Below are 26,062 nucleotides of genomic sequence, written 5' to 3'. Positions count from 1 at the left end.
AAGATTTGAGTATACTACCACTTTATCGACATACGGAACAATAGGAACATCCATTCACTCACACGTTCAGCAAATACACTGAGCTAGACAATATCCTGGGATACATTGAGGAACACAACTGTGAAAAAGGCAAGGTCCCTACCCTCCGGGAGCATCTATTCTAGTGGAAAAGGCAGGTGAAAAAAACTATAAAGAGACAAAACAAATGCCAGTTACCCTAAATGCAATGAAGGAAACAAATAAGAGATTAAACTAGAAAATGTCAAGAAATGACCTAATTTAGTAAAGCCAGTAAGGCTAGGATCTAGTAGGTAAGGGAGGCACATGAGGTGGAAAGGGTAGGCAAGAGCCAAACCACGCAGGGCTTTTATGTCAAGGTAAGGGGTTTATAAATGTCTTGTTCACAATAGGAAGCTATTAGAGGTCAACATTCTACCTTGCATGATGAATAGATATCATAAAAATAAATAATTATGATGCCTTTTATTTCTCTTTGGGGCTAAAATTTTTGTAACTGAAATGCACAGGTTTTAGTGTACAATCTCATGTGTTTTGATAAATGTATACAGCCATGTAATCACCCCACCAATCAAAATATAGAACATTTCCATCACTCTAGAAAGTTCCCTCCTGGCCCCTTCTAGCCAATCCTCACTCCTGATTTCTATTACCATGGGTAAGTTTTGTCTGTTCCTGAACTTCTTATAAATGGATCGGTATAGAATATATTCTTTTGTGACTGGCTTCTCTCACTTAACATGATGTTTTTGAGATTCATCCATGTTGTAGCATGTGTCAATAGTTCTTTTTTTAAATTGCTAAGTCTTCTATGGCTATACGACACTTTATCCATTCTCCTGTTAATGGATATTTGTATCCAGTATTGGCTTTTTATGAATAAAACCTGTATGAACATGCATGTAGAGTCTTCCCGTGGACATGTATTTTCATTCTTTTGATAACTAGGAATGTGATTACTGGGTCGTTGGGGAAGATATACACACAGCTTTATACAAACATTTCTCCAAAGTGGTTGCAGTGGTTCTACAACCTCACCAACGTTTGGTGCTATCAGACTTTAACGTTAGCCAATTCTAGTGGGTATGAAATGGATACCATTGTGATTTTGTTTGTATTTCTCTTATGAAAAGTGATATTGAACACTTTAAATGTGTTTACTGGTATATCTTGTGAAGTATCTGTTAAAGTCTTTTGCTCAATTTTTATTGAGCTGTTTTCTAATTATAAAAGTTATTTATATATTTTGGATACATGTCCTTTGTCAGATATATGTATTGTGAATATTTTCTTGCCTATTATCTTCATGGAATCTTTTTTAACTTTTTATTTAGAAATAATTTCTAACTTAGAGAAAAGTATCAAGAATAGTACACAGAAGACTCATATACACTTTATCTAGATTAGCTTATTGCTTAATTATGACTTTTGATTGACAGACGTTTTTAACTTTTACCAAGTCCACTTTATCATTATTTAGATCAGTGCTTTCTGTATCTTGAAGAATACTTGCTTAGCCCAAAGGTGGAAAAATACTTTCCTATGTTTCCTTCCATACTGTCATAGTTTTAGTTTTTACATTTAGTCTATGATCCATCCCAAATTAATTTCTGTGTATTGTACGAGGTACTGGGTGTGGTTCTTTTCCTTCTTGTATGTTTATCCAGTTGTCCCAGAACCACGTCTTTAGACTCTCCTTTCCTCATTGGAAAGGGTTTGTTTGGCCCTTGCTCTTCCATACAAATTTTAGGATCCACTTTTAATTTTCTATAAAAAAGTTGGTGAGAATTTAACTTAGACTGTGTTGAATCCAGAGAACAACTCGGGGGAGAACAATATTGAGTCTTCCAATCCACTTACATGATACATCTCTCCATTTTTAGGTCTTGTTTAATTTCTTTCACAATGGTTTATAGTTTTCATTTTAGAAGTCTTGCTAAATTTTGTTTTTTGACATCATTGAAAATGAATTTTAAAATTTCATTTACCAGCCAAATGCTACTAATGTACAGAAATACCATTGATTTTTGTATACAGACCTTGTTTTCTGTGGCCTCACTTAATTCACTCATGAGTTCTACTAGTTGTTTTGTAGATTCCTGAGGATTTTCTACATAAACAATTACATCTTCAGTGAACAAAACTTCCACTTGTGCTTTTTTTCCTTTTTCTTTGGTGAAGAAGATAGGCCCTGAGCTAACATCCATTGCCAATGCTCCTCTTTTTGCTTGAGGAAGATTAGCCCTGAGCTAATATCTATGCCAATCTTCCTCTATTTTGTATGTGGGTTGCCACCAGAGCATGCCTTGATGAGTGATGTAGGTCTGTGCCCAGGATCTGAACCTGTGAACCTGGGTTGTCGAAGTGGAATGTGCTGAACTTAACCACTACACCACTGGACTGGCACCACTTGTGCTTTTCTTCAATCTCTTTATCTTCTATTTCTTTGTCTTGAATTATTGCCCTGACTAGGACCTCCAGCATGTACTAAACAGAAGTCATGAGAGTAGAAAATCTTGCCTTGTTCCTGATCACAGGGGGAAAGTGTCCATTACATTTCTATTAAATATGATGTTAGACGTAGGTTTCCTTTATCAGACTGAAGATGTTCTCTTCTATTTCTAGCTTTTTGAGTTTTTTAAAAATCATGAAAGGGTTTGGAATTTTGTCAAATGTGTTTACTGCATTGATCGAAATAATCTTATTGTTTTTCTCTTTATTCTGTCCAGATGTTGAATTATGCTGATGGATTTTCAGTGAATGTGAAATGTGAAACCAACCTTGTATTCTTGGTGTAAATTTCAATTGTGCTAGCACTTTGTTGGGGATTTTTACACCTATGTTCATGAGGCACATTGGTCTGTAATTTTTTGTAACATCTATGTCAGGTTTTGATAGCAAAGCTAAGCTAATCCCATAAAGTGATTTGAGAAGTGTTTCCTCCTCCTCCATTGTCTGAAAATTTGTTAAAAATGGTTCTAGTTATTCTTTAAATGTTAACAGAATTCATCTAAGTCTGAAGTTTTCTTTTTGGGAAGATTTCGGTTACACACTCAATTTCTTCAATAGATTACAGGGTTATTCAGATTTCTATTTTTTCTTGTTTCAGTTGTGATAAATTGTGATTTTCATTTAAAGTTGTTGAGTTTATTGCTGTAAAGTTGTTCATATTATTCCCTTTACTATTTTTTTAACATCAGTAGGATCGGTAGTGGTACACCCTCTCTCATTCCTGACATCATGGTAATTTATGAGTTCTCTCTTTTTTTATTAATCAATTCTGCTATGGTTTATCAAGTTTGTCTTTTTAAAGAAACAACTTTTGGCTTTGCAAAGTTTCTCTATTCTTTGTTTTCAATTTTATTGATTCCTGATTTTATTTTTATTATTTCTTTCCCTCTACTTACTTTGGGTTTAATTTGTTCTTTCTTCCCCTTAGCCTCTTAGGATGGAAAGTTAGATCAATAATTTTAAACCTTTCTCTTTTCTCATACAAACATTTAAAACTATAAGCTTTCTTCTAAGCATTATGTTAGCTGCATCTAACAAATTCTGATATATTGTATTTTAATTTTCATTCAGTTTGAAATATTTTCTAATTTCCCATATGATTTCTTCTTTGAATCCTGGGTTACTTGGAAGTGTGTTACTTAATTTCCAAACAGTACAGTCTTATCTCTATATTGCATTGCTATTGATTTTTAATTTAATTCCAGTGTGGTCAGAGAACATACTTTGCAAAGTTTCCTTTTTAAAAAAAATGTAATAAGACATTGTAGGACCCTGCATATGACTGGTGAATGGTCTATATGCACTTGAATTTCTTTGATGCTAACATTTTGAAACTTTAAGCCATTAATAAGCGTTTTCCCTTAAGTCTAGTCAATATTGATCTATCACCTATTGATCTTTAGGACATTCCTTCATATTTCTTGGCAATTGTGGCACCTGGATCACAATTTTCCTCTTCTGGCATAATTCTGGGTGACTTTAAACGTTCACATAGAGAGCAAGATTTAATCTAAACCTAATCCTCTTCCACTATGACAACCAATACTTCTATTCCATTTTAGCAACTTGGAGGAATAGTCCTATTCTGTAGCCCATCATCACTAAGAGCTACTCGACTTCAAGATCTCCTATTCAAATTTTTCTGGTTAATTCATTCATTCAACTAACATTCAGTCAACGCCTTAGCAGTATAACACAAGGTACTAGAGACACGGAAGTAGCTGAGATGTGGAAACCATACTCCAGTGTTGGGGGTGAAAATAACCATTCTTAAGTAGCTGCTTTTAGCACATTTCATAGACACTGTCTTATTAAGTCTCACAACAATGCTTCACTGCAGGTAGTACATTCATTCTCTATTTTGTAGATGGGGAAACTAGACTCTAGAAACTATGGAAGCTACTAGTACATGGATGTACAGCTAGTAAGTAGCAGAGATAGGTTTAAAACTTGTCTCTTTAAAATCCACTAAGATTTCTGTGATACAACTATATGTCCGCTACTATACCAACCTGAACCTCTTTCATTCATTCATGCTGAGTGACCACTATTTGTCAGACACTGTGCTAGAAGTGACAAGAGTGCCCCGGTTTCTGTCCTCGCAGAACCACAGCCAAATACTTTCAATAGAATACTTGTTTATCTGATGAAAACCATATACTCTATCACTTCCCCTCCCTTGTCTCATTCTTTCAGAATGATTTCCTGCTCCATCTTGGATTCCATTCTGGATCCAATCTTCCAATAGGTCACAAACATGTGCCTTCTAACCATGATCACACGTAAAGCTTCCTGAAAGGATGATCTCAAAGCTTGTAAGACTGGAGTGAAATCTGCTGGAATGTGACAATTAATATAAAGAAGAAAACCTATCAAGCATCAGAAGGTTGTTTTTAAGCATATAATCAGAACAAGTGACTTAGACTTCAGTACCTGATGCATATGTTCCCCAAAGGAAAGGTATTATTATTAAATATCTATTATGTACTAAACATTTTCTATATGCCAACACTGTATTAAGCACTCTATATGCATTATCTCACTTAATCCTACAATAAACCCTACAAGATATCTGATATTACTATCTTTATCTAATAGATGAGGAAACTAAAGCTTAGTAAGGTTAAGTGACTTTCCCAAAGTCAGACATCTAGCAGAATCTAGATTTAAATCCTTTGGGGTAGGTAGTGCCTATAAATACATCCATAGTAGGATAATCTTTGCTCCTGGGAACAAAAAATTTAATATTTGATGGCTAAGACTCCAACCCTTCACAGTGTTTGGAAGCACAGAGCAAATGTTCACCTTTGTCTGTTTGTGTACACGTGTGCTTACCTTTTTTCGATTGACAAATTCTTCCTTTAGATTTATAAAAAAACTGATCAAGTTACCTTACTATTAAAAGCTCAGGGGCTAACCTTATTTTCCTCATTTCCATGTTCCTGGGGGTCACTTCACTGTCTCACCATAGGCCTCATACACTTACTCACAATCCTCTCAGTTATTAGTGAGGACCCCTGAGAATCACTAATTGCTCCCTATCCTGAACATCCGGGCTTCACCACTCCAGTTAGCTGTCACATCCAAAGTCACTTTCTTACTGGTTTCAAATCTGTTTCTTCTTTTGGTTTTCTACAGCCACAATGCTACTTCAGGTCATTTCTTGCTTTAAATACCCTCCCTTACTAGTCTCTCTACCTTCAATCTTTTATCTCTCAGTCTGTTTCATGTAGAGCACCCACAGAGACTGAATGTCACCCTTTGGCTCCAATTTCTTCTTTGGTATTCTATAACCTAAGGAGTAAAGTCCAAGTTTCCTGTCTTGTTATTGAAGGGTCTCCAAAATCTGACCTATAGCCATTATTCCAATATCACCTTTCACCACATTCCTCTATGCACCCTCTGCTCATGTCAGACCCCACAAAACAAAGAGTGCAAGACTAACACTAGGGGTTTTCAGACACACCAGGAGAGAACATCAGAATTGGGGTGATAGAAAGAATGGAAATGTAGAATAAAGCCAGGGCTGGTTGTTGGGAATCTTAACATGAAATACCACGAAGATCTCAGTAAGGGAGAGATCAAAATGGGAGAGGAACATCTGGATCCCTACGATGTGCCAGAACCTGCACACCATTTCACCAATGTTAGCTCATTTATTCTTCCCAACAGCTCTTTGAAATAGGAATTGATATTCACATCTGACACTGTAGTGAGAGGCTCAGAGACATCAAACCACTTGTTTAAGGTCTCAGAGCTAGTATGTGGCAGCGCCAGGAATCCTCAACAATAAAGCAAGAGGAATAAATTGCTCTGACAATTCCAGAGGGTGGTAGTTGGCCTGGCTTACTGTTTGTGAAAGGTTGCATGCTTACTAGGAAGGAAAGGGTAAGAGGCCTGAAATCCATTCCCCCCCTTTACTAAAGGGCATTCCAGAAGAGAAAGATGACCAGCCAAAGCTTCTTGTAAACATGACTGACCTTCTGGCAAATACACTAATGGTATATATTAGGAGGAAAGTCCTTATTAAAATGCTTTTTGCAGGATGTACCTGATCTGTCTAGGATTGTTTATGGTTAACAAACCTGAAATTCATGCACTTATGGGGCAAGGCTCCCTGGAAAATGTCACATACGCTGTTAAGTGTAGCAGCTCCCTATGTGAGTGATACTCTCAGGTATTGTTCTCTCAGGTATTGCTTAGACAAGTCACCTGTTAAATCTGGGCCAAAGTGCATTTAGAAAGGACTGGAGAGCTGCAATGGCAGTCCCAAATTTCTTTCTGCTTCATGCATGCTTCAATACTGGTTAAGATCTCTGATGCTTGTGAGTCTGTTTGACAATCCAATCCTTTGAGCTGTCTCAAATATCTGGTTGTGTTGTTCAGCCTCTTTAAGAAGCACACTCTCAAAAGCAGGGTCTGAGAAGAGGATATAGGTGCAGATAGTTTATTGGAGAGGAGATTCCACAGAGCAGGAATGAGGCAGCAGGAAGAGTAAGACAACAAAAGAGGAAAAGCCAAGATAAAGATGCACTGTCAATGACACTGCTATAGGCCACAGGGACTCCATCCCACCAGGACTTCTGGAGACATGTACAGATCATCTTCCAGAATCGTCCACCTGAAAAGTGGAAGGTGAGCATATATCCACTGACTCCAACATTCAATGTTGAGGTTGCCTCTGGGGCCTTAAGTTCCTTGTACTTTGGCTGCACTTATCTGTGAGTGGAGCAGGCTCCCACAGCATCAAAGAAGACCCTGGGTGGCACTTGATATGGAACACTGTCCAGGAAACTGTCCACTGCGGCTGCAGCTGATATCAGAGGTGGACCCAGAGGATGTCACATGGGACACTGGAGTGGGCTGCCACAACGACAACACCAGCTTGCTTGCTGCCTCTTAAATATACTCTTTGTATTTTCATGCTTTTGCTTATGCATTTCCTTTGGAAGGCCCTTTCTCTCATAATGCCAACTGAAATTATAATCGTCCGTCACAGTTTGAGTTGAAATGCCACTTCCTTCTTGAAAACATCTCGGATCTCCAAATTAAAAATAATCACATCTTTTTTTGACTAACCACAGCATGGTTTTTGACCTCTATTATTGAATTTTTTTCATCTCCCCTTGGTGTTTTAGGTCAGTAACGATAGTCCATTTTATGGGCTATAATACAATGGAAATTGTTTCCTTTGTTTTCATGATGAATAACATGCGGTGCCATATATTTCAGCTTTATCACTTGCTAGTAACATTCTAATTGAGTTTAAAAGGGTTACTAGAATTTGGTGTTCTAAAGCCCATTTTAGAGAGTAAAGCAGTCTCTCATTGTAAATTCCAAAAAGAAGTCTAACTGCCTTGACAGGCTTGGCAATTTGTAAAGTTCCTAGAATGCACATGTACAAGCACAGCAGAGGTGGAATTTCTGTAATTTGGGAGAAGGGCAATTCATTACAAATTCATCATCAGTGTTTTTGTTGTGAGTTAATTGCAGTTTTTAAGTATTGCTATTTTTGTTTTTTTAGTGATAAATTGTTATTATTTTAGACTAATCATTATCCACAAGTGTGGAAATAGGCCATAACAGTTAACAGCAATAATTTTAAAGCTAGATTTTCTGGGTCCAAATTCTGGCTTCACATTTCTTAGCTATGTGACAGTGGGCAAGTAACTTCACCTTCTGTGCCTCAGTTTCTTCATCAGTAAAATGCGGGAAATGATAGTGCTCATAGGATTGCTGTGAGCACCACAGAAGTGAATATATGAAAAATGCTTAGAACAGTGGCTGACACACAGAAAGCTCTACCTAAGCACAACCATCATCAACTTGGATGGCTGTGGATTGTTTAGTGAATCCAGTGTATTTTTGGCCTTTAATTTTCTAATAATTAAAATTTGAGTGGCCCATAAAGGACTACGTAATCTTCTATCAAAGTCCCAAACTTCATACTGGAAAGTGGGAATGGTTGGAGTTGAGGGCCACCCTCTCTGTGGGACATCTTTCATCCTACCGCAGTGAATCTTGGTAAAAAAGCATAAGTGTTACTTCTAGGCTATTTACAATGTCTCTTCTACTGGCCTGTAAGATCCTGAGGGCTGAGACCACATCCTGGTCATCACAGTGCTCGCACAGAGCTAGGTTCAGAGCTTTGTATTTAACTGGGAAATATTTGCTCAACTGTCTTTATTGAAGCCCTACTGGAGTCATATTTGCTCACCTATTCATTGAACACCTACTTGGTGCCAAGCCTGGAAGGAGATACTGGGGATATCACAGTGAATAAAACAAAGTCCCCAGCCTTATAAAGTATGTGTTTTAATGGGGGAAGACAGTAGTAAATAAACAAGTACACATATAATATGTCAGCTCTCAATAAAGGCTATGAAGAAAATACAGTACAGCAAGGTGAGAACGAGGGATGGAGTGGGAAGTGTGATTTTAGCAAAGGTAGTTAGGGAAGGCCTCCCAGGGAAGGTGCCATTTGAGCAAAGAGTCGAATGAAGCAAAGGTTGGAACCATACAGATGTCTGGGAGAAGAGCATCCCAGACAGAATAGTCCTGAGGACGGTGTAAAAATTCAAAAGAAAGATTTATTCCTCTCTATAGTGGATCTTTCAATGTAATTCAACAAATATTTATCAACAGAGGTGGACCCCTGGGCAGTAAGGCTGGCTGAGAACCACACAATGAGCGCACGGCATGACCTTGCCCTCATGGAGTCAGGTTTTGGTTTGCACAAAAGAGTCCTCAGTTAAATCTAACCAATACGGCTCTGATCTCTGGAAGAATTTCTAAATGATCTTGTGCCCAGCTTAGGACAGAGATATTAGGACTAAACCACTCACATGGTGATGAGGATTTATTCTACTGTCTTTGCAAAAATAAATATGCAAACCTTCCCCATCTCATAATCAAGAATAGTTGGTTTTGGAGGGAAAACAAAATCATGTGCTAAGCTTAAATGGTTCTGAAAGCAAGCTGAATTGCTACTTTAAAAAAATTAAAATCAGTCATTCAGGAGAGAGAGAATATAAATGCATATGTGTGACTACTTAAAAGCTTCATTACGCTCATGTGCTTTTTTGGGGACAATTTAGTTGCTGTAAGGAAGGCTGCTTGTAAAACAGCTCTTCACTTGTAATACATGCTTGATTTTCACCATCTAAAACCTCCTGTGACCTAACAAAGCAGAGAAAGACAAGCAACAACACTGGCATCACTCCTCTAGCAGTTAAAGACACAATTTTTTCAAAACCATATATAAGTTAACACATTTTTATATCTGTAAGTGAGCATTCATAGCTACGGGTCAGCAATGTGATAGAAAAGTCATAATGAGACCATGTTGAGAAAAAATGGAGTAGTCAACAGGAAAATCAACCTTATTTATTATAATATTCTAGTGATCAGCAGGTGTAAAACTCTTCCAGCTATGGTCATTAACTACATTCATTCCAAACTTAATGTCTACATTTGCAAACCATTTGAAAGTAAAATTACTTTTCAGTTCAATTTTCAATTTGCTTTTATATCTTCATCTTTGATTGACAATTTTTTTTCCACAATGGCAACCTCAGTGAGTATATGAGTGAATGGTAGCAACCACCCAAGAGTGCAGATAAACTCATCTATTCAGATTACCTATTCACTTTTCTTCTGCATGTACAATCATTTACAACCATTTGTGAATGTTCACTTCAGATTAGAATAAACTTGCAAAACTGATGTCAGACTTCTGATGGTTTGATTCATTTATTAGCCTCATTTATTCTTAAAGCAAACATGGTATTTATTTTCCTTATCATGACCCCAAAATGATCAAATTTGAATGCATATCTTCAGTGATGCTACCAAATAACTCTAGGTATAATCACAAGGAAACAGTGAGTTTGCAAAATTGTATATTTAAATATGTGCAGTGATGTTTAGGTATATAGTTAATATGGCTGGGTACTGAAATTTAAAGTCATATAGAAAGATGGTTCCATCTATAAGGCCTCCCTTACACATTCATTCCTACACTTCACAGGGAATTTTATTCCATTAGTATTTCCTGGGTCCTTTCTACTGAAGTTTGAATTCAGTGAGGATTCTTTTGTCCTTAATAGAGAAGATTAGTAATTCTGAACCTAATATGCTTTCATATACTTAATAAAACACAATGCAGTCCTTCTTTTTCTTTTTTTACAGTTAACATTCATTATAATGCATAGTTCACATATTGATTTAGGTTTATAACTGGTGCTCTTGAAATCTTTCTCTGAATATCATTTGATCCTCTTTTTAAAAAGAGGCTTTTTTGAGGTATTATTTACATGCCATAAAATTCACCATTTTTGGTGTACATTTTTAGTTAAGGAGTTATGCAACCATCACCAGAATTCAGTTGTCGAACATGCCTATCATCCCAAAAAGATCCCTCATGCCTGTCTGCAGTCAATCTCCACTATTACCCCCAGCTCCAGGCTATCAGTAGTCTGGTTTTGGTCTCTAAACATTTGCCTTTTCTGGATATTTCATATAAATGGAATAAAAAATACAAAATCTTTTGCATCTGACTTCTTTCACTTGGCATAATGTTTTTGGGATTCATTCATCTTATAGTATGCATCATCAGTTTTTACTGCAGAACAGTATTCCAATATATGGATATGCCACATTTTGTTTATCCATTCAGCAGGTGAGTTAACAGAGCAGTAGACTGTCTCTAGGTTTGACCAATCTAAATAACTGGGGCTAAGAATATTCATTTTCAACTCTATGTGTGGACATCACATTTTCATGTCTCTTAGGTACATACACAGGAAGACAGCCACTGTGGTGAGTATGAGGTGGTATTTCATTGTGGCTTTAATTTACATTTCCCTAATGATGAATGATGTTGAGAATATTATAATGTGCTTTTTAGCTATTCTTTCATCTTCTTTTATGAAATGCCTATTCAAATCTTTTACCAAGTTTTAAAGTGGGTGATATGTTTCCTTATTAATAAACAGTAAGGGTTCTTTTTATATTCTGGATAAGAACTTTATCATATATATGTTCTGCAAATATTTTCACCAGTCTGTGGCTTGTTTTCATTTACTTAATGGTGTCTTATGAAATGCAAAACTTTCAAATTTTTATGAAGTCCAATTTATCATTTTTTCTTTTATTTATTGTTTTTTGGTGTTATGTCTACAAATGCTTTGCCTAACCCAGGCTAATGAAAATTTCCTTCTGTTTTTTTCTAGAAGTTTTATAATTTTAACTCAGATTTAGGTCTACAATTCATCTTGACCTAATTTTTGTGTATAGTGTTAGGTAAAGGTCTAAATTAATTTTTTTGCATGTGAATATCCAAATGTCCTAGCACCATTTTTGAAAAGACTATTCTTTTACCCACTGAATTGCCTTAGCAGTTTTGTAAAAGATCAACTGACCATTCATGTAAGGTGTTATTTCTCAACTCTGCATGTGGCTTCGTTGATCTATCTTCTTCATGCTGGTACCATACTGCCTTGATTACTATGGATTTATAGTAAATTTTGAAACCAGTAAGTGTAAGTCCTCCACCTTTGTTGTTCGTTTATAAAACCGTTTACTATACCTTTGAATTTCCATAAAAATTTTAGGATCAGCTCATCAATTTCTACCAAAAAAAGAACACAACAAAAAAACCAACCACTTGCTGGTAAATCTTTAGATCAATTTGAGGAGAACTGTCAGCATAACAATATTGAATCTTTCAAAGAGTGGCTTTCCATTTATTTAGATCTTTAATTTCTCTCAGCAGGGTTTTGTTTTGTTTTGTTTTTGGTGAGGAAGATGAGCTCTGAGCTAACATCCACTGCCAATTCTCCTCCTTTTGCTGAGGAAGATTGGCCCTGAGCTAACATCTGTGCCCATTTTCCTCTATTTTATATGTGGGACGCCTACCACAGCATGGCTTGCCAAGTGGTGCATAGGTCTGCACCTGGGATCTGAACCTGCAAACCCTGGGCCGCTGAAGTGAAGCACATGAACTTAACCACTCGGCCACTGGGCCAGCCCCTCTCAGCAGTGTTTTGTAATTTTCAGTATACAAATCTTCCACTAAATTTGTTAAAGTTATTCCTAAGCATTTTATTTTTTTGGATGTTGTTGTAAATGGAATTTTCTTAATTTCATTTTCAGATTGTTCTTTACTAATATAGGGAGATGCAACTGATTTTTGTGTATTGATTTTTGTATTCTTCAACTTTGCTGAACTCATTTATTACTTTTCCACAGACATTCATGCTGTTTGTGAATAAAGACAGTATTGTTCTTCCCTTTCCAATACAGATGCCTTTTATTACTTATTTCTTTATCTTGCCTTGTTGCGTTGACTAGAATTTCTAATACAATGATGAATAGAAATGGTGAGAGAAGACAGCCTTGTCTTGGTTTTGATCCTAGGGGAAAGCATTCAGTCTTTCACCATTAAATATGATAAGCTATATGTTTCTTACAGATGCCCTTTATCAGGTTGAGGAAATTCCCTTCTTATCCTAGTTTGTGGAGAGCTTTTTTTTTTTATCATTAACTCAAAATGGATCAAAGACTTAAATGTAAGAGCTAAAACTATAAATGTCTTAGAAGAAAACATAGGTGAAAATTTTCATGCCTTTGGATTAGGTAATGGTTTCTTAAATATTACATCTAAAGTACAAGCAACAACAACAAAAAATATATAAATTGGACCTCATAAAAACTAAAAACTTTTGTCCTTCAAAGTGCTATCAAGAAAGCAAGAAGACAACCCATAGAATGGGAGACAATTGTTACAAATCACTTATCCGATAAGGGTCTAGTGTCCAAAATGTAAAAAGAACTCATACAACTCAACAATAAAAAGACAAATAATCCAACTTTAAAATGAGTAAAGAATCTGAATAGACATTTCTGCAAAGAAGATATGAAAATGGCCAATAAGCAAATAAAAAGATGGTCAACATTATTAGTCAACACGGAAATGCAAATCAAAACTAGAAGATACCATTCACACCCACTAGGATGGGTATAATAAAAAAGACTAATAGTAAGAAGTGTTGCTGAGGATGTGGAGAAACTGGAACTCTCATCCACTGCTGGTGGGAATATAAAGTGGTACAGCCACTTTGAAAGCAGTTTGACAGTTTCTCAAAAGTTAAAGGTAGAGTTTGAAATGATCCAGCAATTTAACTCCTAGGTACATACCCAAGAAGACTGAAAACATATGTTCACACAAAAACTTGCACATGAACGTTTACAGCAGCATTATTAACAATAGCCAAAAGTGGAAACAACCCAAATGTCCATGAACTGATAAGCAAATAAACAAAATATGGGAAATATATACAATGGATTTTTATTCAGGCATAAAAAGGAATGAATCATTGATATATGCTACAATATGGACAAATGGTGAAAACATCATGGCAAGTGAAAAAAGCTAGATACAAAAGACTAAATACTGTATGGCTCTATTTATATAAAAGTGTTCAAAATAGGCAAATTCATTGAGATGGAAATAAAGGGCTGGGGGTAGCAGGGAGTGAGGAGAAACTACTAATGGGTACAGGTACTTTGGGGGGTAATGAAGCATTCTAAAATTACGTAGTGGTGATGGTTACACAGCTTTGTGAAATATACTAAAAACCACTCAATCACACACTTCATTTATTTATTTAATTTATTTTGTATTGCAGTAACACTGGTTTATAACATTATATAAATTTCAGGTGTACATCGTTAGATTTTGATTCCTGTGTAGATTACATCATGTTCATCACCCAAAGACTAATTACAATCCATCACCACACACATGTGCCTAATCACCTCTTTAGCCCTCCTCCCTCCCCTCTCCCCCTCTGGTAACCACCAATCCAATCTCTGTCTCTATGTGATTGTTTGTTTTTGTTTTTATCTTCTACTTATGAGTGAGATCATATGGTATTTGACTTTTTCCCTCTGACTTATTTCTCTTAGCATAATGCCCTCAAGGTACATCCATGTTGTCACAAACGGCCGGATTTCATAGCTTATTATGGTTGAGTAGTTGAATCATACACTTTAGAAGGGAGAATTTTATGGTATGTGAATTATATCTCAATGAAAAAAAACAGCTGTTACTAGTTCAATCACTTATTGGTGACGGGACTTTAGGTAAATGGAAATTTAGGAGAAAGGTATAGAAAAAAATAAGAACTATTATTTCTATTCCATTGGTATGAAACACACAAGTTTCTTGGTGATGCTCTTGTGCTCCTGGAAAACATTCATTCAATGACCTACAGTCATTGTTGTGGGTTAAATTGTGTCTCCCAGAAAGATATGTTCAAGTCCTAACCCCTGGTAGCTGTGACTGCGACCTTACTTGGAAATAGGGTCTTTGCAGATAAAACCAAATTAAGATAAAGTCATGCTGGATTAGAGTGGGCTGTAATCCAATGACTGGTGTCCTTATAAGAAGAGGGAAATTTTGACACAAAGACAGGGAGAGGATGCTACGTGACAACAGAGGCAGAAATTGGAGTGACGCAACTACATGTCAAGAAATACCAAAGATTGCTGGCAACTGACGGAAGCTGGCAGAGACAGGCATGATACAGAGTCTCGTTCAGTACTTTCTGAAGGAACCAACCCTTCTGACACCTTGATTTGGGATTTTTAGCTTCCAGAACTGCAAGATGAGAAATTTCTGTTGTTCTAAGTCATCCATTTTGTGGTACTCTGTTATGGCATCCCAAGGGACAACTACAGTAATACTTATATCTTTATTATTAAAGACAAAGGGTCACAGGAACTGGAGTCAACCTCTTGGAGTCTCAATTCCTTCACCTATAAATTGGGAATAATAACATCTGTCCATTCACTGTGCTGAGAAAATGATCATGAAAACACTTCAGAAACTGTGAAGTGCTTTATCAATATATGATATTACTCCTCCAGAGGTATGCTTCTAACTGATTTGTCAGCTCTAATTTATTGGGTTTTCTCTTTCCCCTTCCTCAGGATCATCTGTTTTCAAGCAACATTCATCTTCCTCAGAGAAGCTACAGTTTGGGTGTAAGTGGCCTACTTAAAAAATAACCATGTCTAACATAAAAGTGAGGATTCAAATTATGGAACTCTCATCTCACACCACCCACTCTCCTAACTCTCCCCCAAAATACACTTTACCATAAATTGCCAATGAACTCACCTGCATTTTAGGAAATACAACACCCAGCACTATACATAAGGTTAGGGCATTGCTTGTTCTAGTTAATTGACTGTGCTGTTGAAGTGAACAGTACCATCATAAGTGATCACTTTCTGAAGATCACAATAAAGAAGATATTTGGCACTAAAAGCACATTTTTCACAAATCACAAATCAGTTAGGATGTTCAATCATCAATATAAAATACCACACAAATTCTGATTATTGAAGATTTCCAATTATTTAGAGTCTTGAAAACTTTTTTAAAAATCTGCTATAAATTGCCTGTATTCATGCTTTAGGTTTTCTCTCCCTCCTCACTTCTGCTCTCCTGAATGTATCACAACAGCTGTAGAAGATTTTGACTCCTTAGGTAATATACACATTCTCTTATTCTATGTTTCACATGAAAATCTCACCTATCTTTAAATGGAGGAGATTTCAGAAGTACTTGAAGATATGCTTATATGGATGTTCATTATAACACTAATAGAAAAACAAAGAAACAAACAGAGGGAAAATTTAGAGGTCCCCCACAAGGGTCTAGAATAATATACTATGCTATACCCATGCAATGATACATATGGCAGCTATCAAGAAGAATGAGACAGATTCATACGTAGTAACATGGAAAGATTCCCAAGACAGATAAAGTAGAAAGCCCCACCACCACCACACCAAACCAGTTTCCAAAGAGCATGAATGCTATGATTCTCTTTGTGAAAAAAAGGATGGTAATATCATATAGACACACACACATACATAATTAATCTCTGAAGGTGCTCACAACAAAACTATTAAAAGCATCTACCTTTGGAGAATAATTCCAAAATTTCATATACCATTATAAGTGGTAGAGTTTTGTCCATAAGGACAAAGCAATGATTAATGGTTATTTATCTGAAATAAAATAAATATTCTACACAAATAACAATATACAAAAAAGAATGTTTGAAAAAAATTCTTTAGGGGCCAGTCTGGTGGCATAGTGGTTAAGTTCACACACTCCACTTCAGTGGCCTGGGGTTCACAGTTCCACTCCTCGGCATGGACCTATATAGTGCTCATCAAGCCATGCCGTGGTGCCATCTCATATATAAAATAGAGGAAGATTGGCACAGACGTTAGCTCAGGGACAATCTTCCTCAAGCAAAAAGAGGAAGATTGGCAGTAGATGTTAGCTCAGCGCCAGTCTTCCTCACCAAAAATAAATAAATAAATAAAATAAAAAATTCTTTACTTCTGGGAACCTCAAAAAAGACATTATGCAACACACCACAAAGTAACTGTAGCTGGGGTCGTTCTGCTAGGCCTGTAGTCATGTGTGGAATCAATAGACTATCCTTCGAGGTAAGAGCACAACAATTTACTTACAGTGGTTTATCGAGTGCTTAGTTCAATACGAGTGGACATTTTGTCAATAACATTCTAATGGATGCTATAGATGACAGTTCAGTGCTATAATATACAAGCTAGAAGGCCACATAATAAAATCTATAGGTCCCTGGAGTCAGAGGATGATCATTTGTAGACGGTCTAAAGAAAAATACCAAGAAATGTCTCATTGCAGGGCCTGGTGATTGTTTTGAAGCAAAAAGCAAACATATTTGGTTATTATGGATTGCATTAGTGGTAACACATTGGTGCCATTTTTATACATTCTTTTATCTTAAAAAATTCTAGTAAATGAAAGGTGAAATTAGAAAGCTTTCCTTCAGTTGAATTAGGCTGGAAGCTTATCAATGTAAACACATTTCCCAATTAAGTTAAACAATATGCAAAATTCACCACCTGAGCATAATCCTGTTTGTTAGAAATAAGAGCTTGAGACGAGGAGGCAAATTAACTTGTTCAATTCTATAGTTAATTTACAAGTTTCCAGCACAAGGCTAAAGTGGTCACATGAGCTATATCTGTGCCAATGTGCAAAGCAGAAGTAAGGCAGCGTTCCTACAAGGCATGGAACTACTGCTCATTTAAAAAATATGTCCAATTAGATATCAAGCTTATTTTATGAGGAGGAGTATAATACTTAGCATTTTCACATTTGACTTTTGAAGCATTGATTATTTTCATTTTTCTTTTCTCTAAAGATGGATGTATATATTATTTAAACAACATTTTGGGAGGAATTAAAATGTGCATTCAAATAGCTCCTAAAGACTTTTAAATCTGGGAACTCCTGGGTTCTCTTCTCTATTTTCTTTAAACATTCTTTGCCTTGGGGACTTTTTCCACTCCTACTTCTTATTTTAAATGTTATCTCTATGTTAACAATTCAATCTACATCTCTAGCCCTGACTCATTCCTTGAACTCCAAACTGCTAACTCAAATCTTTTGCTGGATATTTCACAGACATTTCAAATGAAACCCATTAAGAAAAGAGCCCTAATTCCCCATCCTCCCCATCCCCCAGTGGCTCAAATCAGAAACCTAAGAGCCATTCTTGATTCCCATTTTCTCTCTGCAAGGCTATCAAGTCTATGTTGAATCCACCCATTGCTCTATTTCCTAGACTATCACTCTGGCCCAAGCACCACCTTTCCTTGCCTGCACAGCCTTCCAGTTGGCTTCCCTGCTTCCATTTTTAACCGCTCTTCTGCCAGTCAACACCCTCAAGAGCAGTGAGAGTGACCATCTTAAATGGGGATCAATTATCCCATCATATTTCAGTGACTTCATGCTGCTCTGAGAATAGAATCTAAATTCCTAGCTCACAAGGTCTATAAATTATCCTGCCTCACTTACCAGGCCTCATTTCTCTATAGTCAGGGACCTCAGGAAACAAAATTGACTCCATATGGTTCAAACGGAGAGGATGTCATGAAATAACTCCTTACAGAGGTGTGGGCAAGGTTGAGGAAACAAACAAGGGATGGTTAGACACTGAAAAGTAAGAACACTGAAAAGTAAGAACAGCCATTACCATTCCTAGGTCTATAGGGGCAAGGGTAGGACTAGAGCCAGAACAACTGGATCTTCATACGAGGCGACATCAACAGGAGGAAAGGGAAGAAATATGCGGACTTCTCTCTTCCTGTCCTCTGATCTGCTGGTACTTCCCATTGGCTGGGAAGCCTTGAGGTCAAAGGAGTCTGGCTGATTAATACAGCGTGATGTGGGAGAACAGAAGGGATCAACTTCCCAGGACACAGAGCACATGAGAGAAGGCAGTGCATGGATCTGGAGGGGTGGAAGAGAGATTGATCAGCAGACATGCCAATCTCATTCATGCCACTGCCCCGCTTCCTTACTCTTCTCCAGCTTCACACTTGATGTGTTCTTGTAACAGGAATTTGCATAGGTTTTTTCTTTCTGTGGGTACCCTCTTTCTTCCACTCTTCACATGGCTAGTTCTTCATCCTTCTTCAAGTCTTAATTTAAATATTCTTATCACCCTATCTAGCAGCAGGTATTTTCGTGGTTAATCCTTCGCCTGTTTCCTTCAGAGTACTTACCAAAATTTCCAAGTATTTTATTTACTTGCTTTCCTCTGTCCTCTCTTCCAGAATATGAGAGCAGTGGCAATGTGTCTAGCAGACGTCTGCTACATATTAGGTGCTCAGTAAACATTAATTGAATAAATGTTGGCCAAATTATACAGCAAAATCATAAGACTGTGTCTAGAGAGAGTGAATTTACAGAAACATTTGCATGAATTCTAAATTGAGGCAGTATTTAGGAAAACTCAATCTTTATTTTTCTATGTGGCATGGTTTTAGCTAAAAACAGAAAAGTCTTTATGTAAAGTAAAAATCTACATTGATAGATGCTCCATTCCTTGTTTACTTAAAAGAAGAATGTCTATTATGGCACCAAAAGTCTAAAAGCAAATAATTGAATCATTTAAAAGCAAGGTTTATGCTCATTTCTTTTACTGCTGTTTCTATAGCAATAGCATAAAATCACCTGTTTTGGTCTGTGATGCTCTTGGTACTAGAACATTAGTCATCTCAACATCTTTTCTGTTTTCTTCTAATTGAAGAAAGGGAACAAAGAAACAGGGAGTAGCTTTGAATGTAGGGACATTTGACAGTACATAGCATTTTCCAGATGTGATAAAATGGCAATTGCACAGCACAATCTACAGTGGTGACAACATGATTGTATATTTAAACATCCATGTGCTTTTCTTACCTCTTCCGAAAGAGGGTCATCAGCTGATCCTAAATTTCAGAGCATTTTAACCTTCATTATGAATGACAAGGCCCTATTTGCTTTTGCAGAAACCGTCTAGAAAAAGCAACCTTTGGCTTCACTTATACACCACTTTATTTCTAAAGGAAACTCTATTTATAATGCGCTACTTCCACTTAAGGTTCATTCAACAAGGTGCACCTCAACATCTAAGCAGTTACCGGAGATTATAAGTATCTTTGAGCGTTGACAGGAAAGGGAAAGCCAAAAAACACCCTAATTCTGGAAGAAAGTAAAGGTGGAAGTAAAAGTAGGGTGGCAATAGAGGAGGATCAAGGAAAAATGCAGAGCTAAGACGTGGATGAGAGAGAATGTGGCCAAGACACTGGGTCGCTGCTAGCTGGCCTGAGGACATCATCATCCTTGCTGAAGAAGCAGCAGCAGCAGCACCACTGAAGAGAGCTGTCCATGTTATGAGGACCATTTTTGTCATCACCTAGTATCCTGAGAGAGCAAGTGGAGTGACCACTAGCCATAGACACAGGCCAACTTGGCTTTAAATCCTGATTCTACCACTTACTATCTGCGAAGCTTGAGCAAGTAATTAGTTGTCAGAGCATTGGTTTCTTCATCTGTAAAATGGGGCTAATATCTAACTTGCTAAGTTGTTGTGAAAACAGGAGTCCAGCTCCTTTAATACCATTTGTTCTTATGCCCAACCAAACACTCGTGACTTTAATTTGTTTGATACTTAAATTGGATCAAATTACCTGAATGATTAATCTTTCTCATCTAGAAACTCCCATGTGGATATATGAAGGCCTACAATCAGAATTAAAGGAGGTAAAATAATTGAAACAAATGTTTTTCATAAGCAACAGTAATTATTAAATACAGAATAACGTCTGCAAGAAGATACCAGCCATCCTAGCAAACACAGGAGTAAGTCTTAAATGCAGCCAGGAAACTACATTGTGCTTGTAGTTGGCCTACTGGCCTTGTCCATTCTGTGTGTCACAGTGCTCCTTGAAAATAAACACTTTTTGAGGGCTTACTTGCCATGTGGCAAGACTTTGAGGATACACAAATTCTGTACATAGTTTATTCCTTGGTAAAAGTTTTACAGCTTTGTCTGACATTTGGGGTGGTAAAGACAAAAAAGGGAAGTGGGATGAAAGGAGGCAGCAGATTTGAACACTGGCAGAAATAATATCACCAGAGACAGCATGAAACTAGCTCCCCTTGGCAAGGAGGAGCTGCCTTACGTTTCCCCTTTTGTCTTTCCCCACTCCACACTGGTGCCAAGGCCAGCGAGAAATGTGCATAAGAACCTGAAGGAAGTGTGAGAAGGTGGATGCAAGGAGAGGAGAGTGACCTGTCACCAAAGAGCAAGTTTGCCTGGTGAAACCCCAGCCCCCTCTTCTCAGGAACTGAGTGGGAAAAGGCATGGGTGGTTCCTTCCTAGAATTAATGGAACCCAAGAGCACAGGGTCTGGAAATGTCTGCGCAGCTTTGTTCTGGGGTGGAGTAGGGAGAGATCAAGAAAAAAAAGGATCACGAGGCAGCTTCATCAGTACCCTGACATTCACCTTCTGACCCTTCTTTCAGGTTCTCAATGTTCTTATGCCACTTCCGGCTCCTCCACTCCCCTGCATTCTAACATCTTCCCTTCCCTGACCTTCATACTCCCCCTCTTCTTTTTAAGCTTCAGAAGCCAAAGGCTTTGCCCTGTTCCTATTTCCTCAGGCTGAAAATCTCAACTAAAAGCAATCTATCAATCCAATAGTTGATAGTGCCCCAAATGTATGCGTGTTAAGGAAAGTCTTATTTTGTTAATTAAAACAAAGCAAGATGGGGGAAATATTTATGGACTTGGGACTTCCTAGCACTTCCAATGCGGGTGGTGCAGAGCACACATTTTGAGAAGCATGGCTGAATTCACTGGGAAAGCACTCTTCCAGCTTTTCGTTCTCATCAATCCCTGCCTGTTCTTGGCCAAACTCGGAAATATCCACTCTAATCCCAGCTCCTGAAGTGTCCTTGCTATATTCTTCAAGCCTAACCTTAACCAGGCAGGGTTTTTTATCATCCCGGGTGGTGGCGAGGCAATGATTCACCAGGTACCTTACCTAGGGCTAAAGCTTTAGAAGTCACTACCCAAGAAGGTTCCACATGACCAAAAGGGCCTGCTTCTTTGAAGCTAGAGGCACGACTGGATGAGATGATCTTTCAAATGAGAATTACAAAACCTGCAAGTCAAGTGAAGGAGGGGCAGTGTGGAAGGGAACAGGCTTTGCAGTCAGACTGCCTGGCCCCTGAGTGTGGTTCTTCCACTTATTCATAATAGTACTTTCGGCCAAGTTAGGGCTCCCTCTTCTCAGTTTACTCACATTTAACCTAGGAATAAAAATAGGCTCTACCTTGTAGAATTTCTATAAGGATTAAAAGTGATAATGTATGTAAAATGCTTAGCATAGTCTAAATAAGGCTTCCTATATGCTTTATGTGTTAGCTGTTATTATTGACTAAATTTTGTTCATATTCCAGAACTTTGAAGTTATAACAAAGTATATATCCAAGTGCTTGATCATAATTAAAGCTCCTGAGAAATGAGTCACTCTGTTAATCCACCTTTGCACAAAAAGAAGATGGCTTTTCGTCTGACAAGAATGAAATTCAGGTTTTGAAATTCTATAACGGAATGTCAACTCTGCTTCCAGTCTGCTGTCTAAAGTATATTGATCCCACCTTAAGCAACAGCACCAAGTTTCAGCACTTTAGGCACTTATCAAAAAATTCAACCAAGAACTGACTGAATCTAGCACTTGCCAAAGGCTTGCTTGAGATGTCTGATATTCTGAACCATATTCTATTTCCTCCCTAAAGAAATACCTTCACGAAGTTGAGATTAATGTTTTGTCCTCAGTTCTTTTTCTTTCTTTCTTTCTTTCTTATTTTATGGAGAATCAATATAAGAAAAATCCATTTGGACTTTATGTCTTTTGCAAAAATCATATCCTGGATGGCAAATAGGTTTCATCTTAAGTTCCAGCATCAAATGCCTGGCAGTGACTTTCTGGAGTGCTCTGTTACGAAGGACTGCAGGGTTGCCATGATTGGTTAGCACTGTCTGCCATGGACAGCAACGAGGAGGTGTGGTGCCTCTGTCATATGCTTGCCCATGCTGCCATGACCACAGCTGAAAGCAGCACACATGGTACAAATGGTGCCTCATATAAGGACCTGCTAAATGTATACGTCCCTTCTTAAATTCAACGCCATAAGCCTCTCATGACTGAGTTTTTGTACATGTTAATCCCTCTGTCAAGTCACCCTCTGCCCCCAATCAAGTAGCCCTCAGATCTTGAAGATAAGGTTACCCTAAAAGTTACTAAAATGAACTCACAAAGGACGAGATCAGAAGACAGGGTATTTCTCGAATCAAGGCCAAAAGAGTAGGGCAAGGAAATCTAGTAGAGGCTAGACAACAGTAATGAACATGAGCCTGATTGGTGGTATTAAGAATATGCAGATGAAAGAAATTTTGAACAGAAAAAGGAGAGCCAGAGGGAGGGGAAAAAAACATTTGAAGAAAAATGTTCTGACCATGGGCCATGAGGATAATGACAGCATTTCAGACAGCTCAAAATGATAAATCATTGCAGTTTGTTTTAAAGAATTCTTTACCCGAACCATTTTAGTGACATTAAATTGTTTAAGTGGGCCATCTGCGGAACGGTGCAGCAACTGAGTGGGTTTATGGACCAGTCTGGTGCATCCATTAAAATAGCTACACCTGCTACATGGAAGCTCTTCGCAACTTTCTTTAGCCAATCATAAATCTGGTTAATCCTAACTTTCTTGTCATTTTAATTTTCTATAGATTACTTAAACCAGAAGGAATGTGGGTGCACTAAATTGTTTCCAATTTAACAAAGAAAATACATTTTTTTAAAAGCACAAAAGCTATATTCAATTTAGATAGCAGTCTTAGAACTTATGGCTCAGTTTTAAATCTTTTCTATTTGAAAGATTTACACAACAAAATCAGAGCAAAACACTATAATGAGTAAGCATAAAAGAGACTGTCTATTCTTATTCTACTCAAAAATTTGCTTCCTGGAAACAAGATATCAAAAAAATCTATTATTAAGCTTAATAACAATCATTATAACACACTGAAATAGAAGTTATTGCTTGTAAATATGATGAATGATAGTAACAACAATAAAGACTTATATAGGGCTTACTCTCTGCCAGGCACTACAACCCCATGAGATGTGTCTTCTTATTATGCCCACTTTATAGATGAAGAAACTGAGGCACCAGGACAGTAAGTAACTTGCCTAGGATCACAGAGCTGGTGAGTGTCAGAACCAGGATTCTGATGCAGGCAGTCTGGCTCTAGTATCTGTCCCCTAAACCACGATGATATACGCACTCTTCGCCTTCGACCCAGAAATTCTAATTTAACCTATGTGTAAGGCATGATTTCAGGGGTGGGTTCAGGCTATTTCTGAACTTCACAATCGCCTCTCAGTGTTCCTTTAGTTCCCATCATTAGTGTTTAAAGGAAAAAGGGAATGGATGCTTACAAGTTTGGTTGGGAAAGAAAGGAAGAATCTAGCTGGCAGGAAAAGTTGGTGATAGTATTCCACCCTGTTTATTATAATCAGATCTCCTCCACTTACTTATATGAAACCTTTCTTTTGAAAAGCTCAAAAGAACATCCATAGCACACCATCAATAATTGTTACCGGTTTCCTATTTCTTCAATTTACGGTGACACTGTATTTGCCAGACATCCCTGAGTGATCACTGTTTTCTGAACTGTGAACTAGATTAGTGATGAGAGTACAACTTCTGAATTAGTTTCTGATAAATTTCACCAGAGGGTCCGGGAATAATTACTACCCTTAGCCCCAAAGCCCCACAATCCACATGTCAACACCAACAGAAAAATGTAGGGTGCAGAATCGTCACACTGCAAAGACAGATGTAGCCTAATGACATGGAAAGAGATGCCAAATCGTTTTCAACTTTAGAGGGGCTGGCCTTGCAAGATTTAATTAGCTTACAGTTGAGAAGTAATTTGAAGCTTCAAATTACAGTTATTTAGAGACTCTTGAATTGTTCATCATTTCACTTTATAAAACTACAATATGAGGCAGACTTCTTTGGAAAAAAATGATTAGAATTAAAAAAAAAAAAAAAATTCCTTACAGAGAGGCAACAAAAGAAAACCAGCTCGAGAGCCAGACAGCCCTGGGTTACAGCTCCACAGGTGTAATGCTGGGCTGTTCATGTTCTTTGCTGAGTGTGTTTTCTCATCTATAAATTATCACTTATCTTATGGAGTTGTGAGAGTTAAGGGAACTTGGTAAAATGCCTAGCATGGTGTCACTGCTTAATAAATTTTGCTTTTCTCGTCACTGTTTACACTAACTCTGAAATTTTCTCTGAAGAGTCCCCATTTCTCAAATCTACTTTTCCTTCCTCTTCACTCTACTCTTGCTTTTCAAAATCCATCATCACTGGCCTGACTGACTGTAACAGCCTCCTAACTTGACTCACCGTTTCTAGCTTTTCTCTCAGCAACTTCACCCATCTTTAGAAAGATAACTACCAACGTTATCTTCCTAATTTACAAAAGCAATGAATCCCTTGCCTACAGAGTAAAGTTCAAAAATCTGTGCCTATTTCTCCAGATTCATCTGCCACCACTTCTTCACTTACTCCTAATTCTCTAACCAAACCAATATATTATACTAGCAGTATGGCCTTTACACATGATTTGCTCTTGTCCTAAAATGCCTTCCTTACCTTTTGTGAGTTTTACTTGTTCTATAAGACTTTTTAGAAACATCACCTATCCTATCAAAATATCTCTAACTCTAAAAGGCAAAAATAAGAACTGGATTTTACTGAAGGCTCCATAGCAATTATATATACTTCTATTAGCATTTCTCTCATTGCATTCTATTTGTTCTATATCATTCTCTTCGATAGAAATTATATCTTATTCATAATTTTATCTCCAGGGTCTAGAGCAGTTTCTGGCATCTTATATAGTATATACTGAATAGATATTATGAGAGAATGTCAAGGCAGCTTTCCCCAATGAATTCACTCTCATTCTTGATTCAGCCTATCAGCCATTAGCCATCATTACATTTCTGTATTTCAATTAACCATTATTTTTCCTTTATT

The 26,062-nt window shown here is 37.3% G+C and overlaps 1 protein-coding gene across 6 annotated transcripts in view; it reads right to left on the bottom strand.

The window, feature by feature from the left end:
• CFAP20DC (CFAP20 domain containing) overlaps positions 1–26,062 on the bottom strand; it is a 234,197-nt gene that overhangs the window by 146,917 nt on the left and 61,218 nt on the right. Inside the window, exon 1 of one of the 6 annotated variants that reach the window (XM_046638126.1) lies at positions 18,464–18,527. The exons of the other annotated variants lie outside the window; for them this stretch is intronic. The gene's annotated coding sequence lies outside the window, so the exon portion shown is untranslated. Of the gene's footprint in view, positions 1–18,463; positions 18,528–26,062 lie in introns of those variants that run through there. 6 annotated transcript variants of the gene reach the window in all.

This window comes from Equus quagga, chromosome 1 (genome assembly GCF_021613505.1).
Source record: "Equus quagga isolate Etosha38 chromosome 1, UCLA_HA_Equagga_1.0, whole genome shotgun sequence".
Classification (NCBI taxonomy): domain Eukaryota; kingdom Metazoa; phylum Chordata; class Mammalia; order Perissodactyla; family Equidae; genus Equus; species Equus quagga.
The sequence above is the reverse complement of the archived record's forward strand: the minus strand, read 5'-3'. Positions and strand labels throughout refer to the sequence as shown.